The sequence below is a fragment of the Nanorana parkeri genome, unplaced genomic scaffold (assembly GCF_000935625.1).
Source record: "Nanorana parkeri isolate BGI_ZX_2015 unplaced genomic scaffold, ASM93562v1 scaffold1726, whole genome shotgun sequence".
NCBI lineage: Eukaryota > Metazoa > Chordata > Amphibia > Anura > Dicroglossidae > Nanorana > Nanorana parkeri.
In genome coordinates, this window is record NW_017307994.1 from 206,039 (window position 1) to 214,330 (window position 8,292).

Here is an 8,292-nt window from a genome sequence, read left to right on the forward strand (position 1 = left end):
CTAGGTCCGTACAGACCCCTCTATCCCTTTCTCCCCATGGTGTGTACATAGCTAAGCTCGCAGCATCGCCCTCTGGATAAGGATCGTGCAGCCTAGAAGGAGGCGGGTGCTGGGCCAAAAAAGAAAAGGGCCGCCGGTGTTGCAGCTTCCAAAGATCATTCCATGCTCATATTTGGTGCTGGGTGCACAGGAATTTCCCGACATCCCCCTCACGCATGTCTGTCACCCTGGACTGACATTACAGACACTGAAAGGGGAGGAGAGATGCCGCGGCGGAGTAAAGGGGGCAGAAGACACACACACATCCCCCGGCCAAGTTCATCGGAGAGCCGACACCTATGAGCCCCCTTGTCCTGTACATTCTGCTAGCCCTCCACACTGCAGGTAAGGACACGGCTCGTTCTATGATTACATCCGTCCTGCAGAGGAGTGCACCTCCTCCGATGCAGCATCCCAGACTGGAGCCTTCGTAGGCGGTGCAGACACTGTCATGTCAGGAGGTATCACATGGCCCTCCGGCTCCTGATCATATATACTCCGACCTATTGATCACAATGACGTGTATACAGCGATCGCTAAACGTTGGCACCAGCCTGCTAGTTGTTACTGCTTTTTTTCTAGCTTCAAATCGTTGTGTTCGTAGATGCTTTGTCATAACATGCAATCGTGTATATAGAAACATGTGGAAGCTTTGGCAGTGAGTGCATTAGTCAGCAGCAATTGCTACAACGTCATATCTATATGGGACAGTCAGCTGATAGGTCATCTACAAAGCATCTTCTGGAGTTTATGTGGTCATCCTGTGCTGTAGTGATCACACAGACCATTCTATGTCATTTCAAAGCACTCACTCCCCTCTCATTGCCATTTTTGTGAGCTCATGAAATAGAGACACATTACAAGGCTATAGATAGAGCATCTGCAGTAGTTTGATTTGGTGCATGATACAAATGAGGTGTTTAGCGCAAACTGTCAACTGTATACATGCATTTTTAAACTGCACAGATCATCCCAAGGTATGATGAGCATGTATCTGGAGCAAAAACTTTTTTAACTTTAGCTAGCCTGAGGAAGGGTTAAAACCCCCGGCCTGGGATTTTGTGATACAAAATGAGGTGTTTAGAGCAAACTGTCAACTATATGCATATATTTTTAATTTGCACAGATTATCCCATGGCATGATGGGCTTGTATCTGCAGCCAGTCCTGGCAGAATTTTTTTTAACCCTTGCAGTGAGTCTACTGCCGCACTGCAAGGGTTAACTGCTCATTTTTGCCTAAAAAAAAAAGGCAAGAGACGCTCCAGGGACCTAAGCACCGGCTGGCCCGGAGGTTCGGGTATTAAGATGGCCATATACCTATATATTATCTGCAGATTTTCTATGGTCAGATGGAAAAAGTGCAAGAGATTCCTCCATCTACGTTACACTGTGTGGATGGAGGAATCTCCCACTGGGCCAAGCTTCAGTATCTTGCTAGTTGGCCCCGCTGGCTCTCAAAATACCCGAACTCTCTGATTGGATGCAGCCATTGTTCAGGTGTTTTGTGAGCTAGGGGGGCAGAATTTTCGGCCATTGAAGGTGGTTTATGAATGCTTGAACACAGCTTATTTGTCAGCATATAGGTTTGTAAAAGTATTATTATTGAGTAGTCATAAAAGTCAAATATCCAAATTAAATAGATGGAGTCACAGCCAGTACTGCAGTTAATTGAATAGTAACACAGTGTAATTAATGTTACAAAGTGCTATATAACACTACTCTGACATAAACATCATTCTATATGGAACTTGTATTAGTTTAGAGAGGAACTCTGACGAGTGGAGGTAGGCTTTCAGTGTATAGTCTTTCTGATACTCTATTTTTACAAGCAGAAGACCAATAACTCACCCAGCCTCATCGGCATGCTGTCAGGTTCTTCCTCCAGGTCATCCCATGCACAGAGTAGCTGTATTCAGTCACTTACTATGTGCTATTGTTTGTGTCAGCAGTGGGATTCCACTAGTCTGCAGACTACATGAATCATTTAGATCCCGTTGTCCAGGCATTCACCTGAGCTCGCATCACACTTAGGAGGACCAGTGAATGCAGATAGATGACATGCTACTTCCACTATAATGTCAACTTTCTGTTATAAGCTGTCATGACCCCTCCTATCTTGCAGTCCTAACCCTTAGTCCCCTTCGTAAAACAGCCCTCATAACACATAATATGGATAAAAGCCTAGTTTACAAAAACTTCTTTGGAAATGCAAGTGCTTTCACTACCACGGTTTCTGCTCTTAAACCACATGTTTTCTAGACCATACTAAAGGCAAAATGTGACATTTTAAAGAGATTTTGGCCATAAGTTCCAGAGCCACTAATAGTCCACTTCTTCGCTGAGCTGTTCCTCTGTCAGAGCCAGGAGCCCTAACCCTGCATATGTTTCATGTTGAATTGTTGTAGAGCTTACACAAGGTTTAGAGCTTCCTCATCAGTTGATGGTGTTCGGGCCTGGTGATTGACAGCTCAGAACATGAGCACTGTATCATGGGAGGAGGTCACTTCCCCCTTCCCAGTGCATAATACCAACAGGTACATACTGAAAGCTTCTATAAGAGAACCAGTCACTTTAACCATTTAGTTCTCCATAAATCAGTCTACAGGTAATTTGGGTAACAGTATATAGATTATAGTTTTACATTACTTCTTTTTGGAGCAGGAGATACAGTAAATCCCCTTTCTGAAAGTTGGTTTTAGGTGCACCTGTTCCCAGACCATGTGCATTAAAGTATTTGCATATTCTTAATATGCTATAAAAGAGCTTAAAACAAGTAATCACTGATCTCTCTAGGTGCAGGCACTGCAGAGCAATTCATCTTTAAAGTTCAGAACAGAAACACTGAAATCACAGCTCCTCTAATGTAAACAAGCAGCAGGTGCTTTAACCCCCTACTGTTATTGGGAGTTGGACCTCTAAGTGGACTGTGATGTTAGAGGCCAGAAGAAGGGTGCTTTAACCCCCTACTGTTATTGGGAGTTGGACCTCTAAGTGGACTGTGATGTTAGAGGCCAGAAGAAGGGTGCTTTAACCCCCTACTGTTATTGGGAGTTGGACCTCTAAGTGGACTGTGATGTTAGAGGCCAGAAGAAGGGTGCTTTAACCCCCTACTGTTATTGGGAGTTGGACCTCTAAGTGGGCTGTGATGCTAGAGGCCAGTAGAAGGGACTATTATTTATTTCTTTACTGAGATTGGCTGCACAATGATGACATAATCATAGCCCATCCTACTGGTTCCCAATGGTTAGTGGTTGACCATGAGCTGTCAGTGACAGCTCAGTCACAGTTTTGGGGTGCCCATTGAGTGCACCGCAAAACAACACAATGATGCATATATGTGCCAGCTGGCCATAAGGTCCAACTGCCATGCTGCTGCATATATATGTTGCGCTGTCATAAAGGGGTTCAGCTTAAAAAAATATGTTTTATTGCTGCCTATCTAAATAGAATAAATGTAAAAAAAAGCTGCTGCACTGAATCAGGGCCTAGATAAAGTCTGCTTCCAATACCCTAGGCAAGTCCCTTGTTGAAGTGGCCAGAAAGCTGGCTTCCCAGCCAATCAGCATTAGTCATTGCCCGTCACCCAGCTTCCTGATTGGCCAGGAAGCAGGCTTCTTGTTCCCTCGCAGCACTGGTGGTTAGAGGAAATCTCCCTCTGAACAGAAGTTTCTGTATTGAGAGTAAGGTAAGTATCAGAGCATTTGGGCGAGTACTTGCCCAAATACTCGATATCTACGCCGATACCGATACTAGTATCGGTGCATCCCTACTTTTTGCCGTCTCACACATACAGAAAGACTGATATAAAATCATACCAGTACTAAGAAGTTTCTGTCAAACCTGCCATGGAAGTTGTAATTGTTGATAAACTGAGTGAAATTTCTGATTTTAGAATAGCGGTAAAATATTTGATGGATTGTATCAGCGACACACTTATTTCTTTCACTTATTAGAACGTGGAACGACCCAGCTCTCCACACAAAATGAGACAACTGACGCAGCTGTGCAGATTGTTGCTGTATGTTAACTTCCATGTTTGATAAAAAGAGGCACCATAAGGGTATTTGTTTTCACAGACTGTCAGCCTTGTAACAATCATTCCTTTAGGGGCTAAGCAGACTTTCCTTGAGTCCCTCGCCCACTTTGTAGCGGACTAAGGATTCTTGAGTCATCATGTTCTATACACAGTGTATAGGATGTGAGGATGCTGAGGAACATTCCAGTGGAAGAGGAGACAGGCTTCAGGGACCAGAGTAACAGCCAACTGGCTCCAAGGTTTGGGTGAGTATAACTTTTTTTTTTTTTTTTAGCACCTAGACAGAAACAAGAACGTAACCCTTGCAGTGTAGGGGTAGCCCCACTGCAAGGGTTAAGAACATTTTTGGCCAGAGTTCGGCTTTAATATCACTAAGTGTAAAGCCTTACTGAAGCAATTGAGTGAGTGCACACAAAGATCTACACTGCCATACAAAGATATTCACAATTAAAGTGGATCTGCCACCAACCAAAAAAATTCCACTTGGGCATGTTGCAATTTATATTATGTAAAGTGACATGATTGTGTTGAAGAATAGTACATTCATTGTGTGGCTTCCAATTTAAAGGAGAACTATGAGGTTAGGACTTTTCCCCATAGTTCTCCTTAGGGTAATGGGAAGACACAAACTAGCATCTTCTCGTCACGCTAAGCTCAGTATACAGTGAGCTGCAGCTCACGGTATACTGAGATGCCGCACCTGGAGCGGATCCCGACAATTATGTCTGGATCCGCCCAGCTGCGTGAGTGACAGCTGGCTCCTATCTAGAGGCAGAGCCAGCTGTACCCGCCCCCTCCCCCGTCCGTTCCGCCAGTCAGCGCTGTAGGATCGGAGCGGGGAGGGGGAATCCAGTCCCACCCCTGTCAAACCTCTGTTTTCCCAATGCTGTTTACTTGGCAGTGGCAAAATGAATGATAAAAGTATGTTTAGGTTGCTACAGTTAATTCAACATGTGTGACAGATTTGTTTCAACAGCACTGTTGTTTTTACGTTTTATGTTAGAGTGTCTGATTAACGTTATCTTTGTATTCTAAATATGGAGTGTCATTGTAGAGAGCAATGACATGATTAAAAGGCCAAGTGCATGTTACTTGTCAAGGCATCATCTATAATAGATGTGGGCACAGTGCCAGCTTCAGTAATGAATACAGATCTATTGTGGTGAAGTACACTGAGTAGCTTATGCCGATTTTTGTATTTTTTCCTTTCCAAAAAAACTCAGAATTGCATGGGCGTATATAACCTATTAGTATGACATGAAACTACACTTGTCCGTATTTACATTTGTAAATGCTTCTATGATATCTGAAGATTGGAAAATCATTTTCTATGTTTCTATTTAGAGAGAGAGAGAGAGAGAGAAAGAGATAGATAGAGAGAGAGAGAGAGAAGATTTGTGTGTAGGGCCATATTTAGACATCATGCTGCCCTGGGCACAACAACTGAATGATGACACCCCTTGTGCCATGAGGTAATTTAGTAAAAATGAAATTACTCTTGCAGTGGGGATACCCCCACACTGCAAGGGTTAAGTGCTTGTTTTTGTATAGGGGATGGAGAAAATAACTTTTACTTACCTAATCCAAGCTCCCTCAGGGCTGCTAGACCGGTCCCCACAACCTCTTCTCCCCTTTACTCTTGCGGTCTAAGGACTGCTGACATCATCACGTAATGGAGGTTCCCTAGACCTGAGGACGCTGAGGGACATTTCCCCAGCTGGAGCAGAAGGGGAGAAGAGGAAAGCTCCGACCTCTGGGTTCAGGTAAGTAAATGCCCAGCCCCTGGACAAAAAACAACCACTGGACATTAAGGCCTCATTCACATGAGAAAAGGCCAACACGTACAGCTCCGTGCGGCGTGCACGGCCGTATCGGGCAGCTCCCTGGAAGGACAGGTGCTGCGTGTGATTAGTACACAGTCCCTGTCCTTCTCTATGGGAGTACGCAGCCATACGCCCCCCTACGCTCACCTCAAGTGCAGGTCCGTACAGGTGCGGGTGTCCCGACTTGGAAACAGACAAGATCCATCCTGTCAGCGTACGAGTATGGACACCCGCACCGACACGGACGTGTAGGGCGGCATATGGTCGCGTACTCCCATAGAGAAGGACGGGCTGCGTACTAATCACACGCAGCACCTGTCCTTCCCGACAGCTGCCCGATACGGCCGTGCAGACTGCACAGAGCTGTACGTTCCGGCTGATTCTTGTGTGAATGAGGCCTAAATAAAAGCATAATTGCTATCAGGCTAGGTTATTCCTGCTGGATTAATGTAGATATTCTAAAAATAGTAAATACAATGGGTCAGATAAAAAAAAGATGTGACTAGTGCACCAATTGTAAAAAATTGTAAAAAAAAAAAAAAAAAGTCTCAAGCGTGACTTTTCGCACAAAAAGTCTCACAATCTGCCCCAAATAAATAATGGCTTAGGAATTAAGTTTGTGCAATAGAGGTGTGCAGTAGTATGGCAAGAGGATGATAAAGGAAGACAGTTACACATTTTACTAGGGCTGCAACTAATGATTATTTTCATAATCGATTAGTTGGCCAATAATTTTTTCGACTAATCCGATAAAAAAATGTAACAAATACTATCCCTAATTTAAAATAAAATACACAAATGGAGTGTTACAAACATAAAGTTTACCTCAGAATAAAACTGCATGCACAATTTTTTGCAATCATACTGCACTGGAACACATGGCATTGTGGTACCATGTGTTCCAGTGCAGGCGAACACACTGTGGGTGGGAGGTGCGTTTGGGGTGCCATTGAAATGAATGGGAGTGCAATGCACTCTCGCAGCAGAATTTGTCAGGCTGAAACTGAAAAGGATTTTTTTTACATTTTTTTTTAGAGTTATTGTAATTAGGTTATTATGTAATTTTATTGTAAGCACATGGTGCTTGAATAGCTTCAGCCAGGGAAGATTCCGCAGACAGCAACTGAATGTAAATACAGCAGGTAGTGGGCTGGTGCAAAAGCCAGCCTGTTATTGGCCATTTCAAATTGCAATAGCAGGCTGGCTATTGCACCCGCCCGCTGCTTGCTATGCCCTCCTTCCAGCGTGAAGGAGAGAGCTAGGGGATCCAAGCAACTAATCAATAATGAGAATTAGGGCTGCAACAACTAATCGACATAATCGATTATAATCGATTATTGAAAAAGTTGCCAACTTTTTAAATAATCGATTAATCGGCTTCAGATCAGTTGGCCCTGTTCACGGCTTCCCACATGCTGCACGTCGCACCTCCTCCCCTCATACTCACCGCTGCCAGGCCCGCCCGCACGCACGCATCCACGCTCTACACGCCGCACCTCCTCCCCGCCTCACACTCACCGCCCACATTCACGATCGGCACAGGGACGCGGGGATTAATAATCGGATAACTAATCGATTTTGAAAATAATCGTTAGCTGCAGCTCTAATGAGAATAGTTGACAACTATTCTCATTATCGATTTATTATTGGTTAATCGATTAGTTGGTTGCAGCCCTACATTTTACTATTTGCCAAATAAAATATTTGGCCGCAACATTTATTTTTAATTTATTTGACATGCAATGCACCAAAATAAGATGTCACATGAGACAATTTGCTTTCCTTAACAATTGCTATTCTTAGTTTATCTGGCCCAATATTAGTACAGTAAACAGTAGTTAAAGATTTCATAGATGTAGACATTTTGTTAAGTAACAACAACAAACCTTTACAATTCAATGACTAACCTACTTATACATTTTTACTCATGCATACATGTGTGCTTCCTACCAAACTCAAGAAAGTTGTGAGGTCACCAACACAACGGCTTATACAACTCCTTGATAAGCATCTGGCCCTTTAGGGCTATGCTAAGGGGGAAGAACAGGTACTTCTGCCTGTTGCAAAACATTTTGTTTTTATATTTTCTTACTTTGTGTGACATGGCCCATCCTTCCCTCTTCTCAGTAAAAAGAGGTGAGGAAAGGTTGGAGCATTTAGAACATCTGTGGGAGTTTTACACTGTCTATGTCATCATTGGGGAAATCTTCCCTCACTTTCTGTCCCTTTTTATCATTGGGACAGGGAGAGATAGACAATCCTACCAACAGAAGCGCAAGCAGCAGCAAAAATCCTATTTTTTGGAGTGTTTAAGTAAGATCTCCTGTCTGGTTGGCAGTGGCGTAACCAGAGTTCTGGGTGCCCGGGGCAGAATTTTTTTTTCCGCCCCCCTC

General features: G+C 43.8%; 1 protein-coding gene across 2 annotated transcripts in view; it reads left to right on the plus strand.

Moving 5' to 3' along the window:
• The first annotated feature begins 343 nt into the window (after positions 1-343).
• The window catches only part of MSRB3 (methionine sulfoxide reductase B3), an 82,291-nt gene continuing 74,342 nt past the window's right edge, over positions 344-8,292 (plus strand). For both annotated transcript variants that reach the window (XM_018571286.1, XM_018571287.1), the window contains exon 1: positions 344-384. The gene's annotated coding sequence lies outside the window, so the exon portion shown is untranslated. The remainder of the gene's footprint in view (positions 385-8,292) is intronic.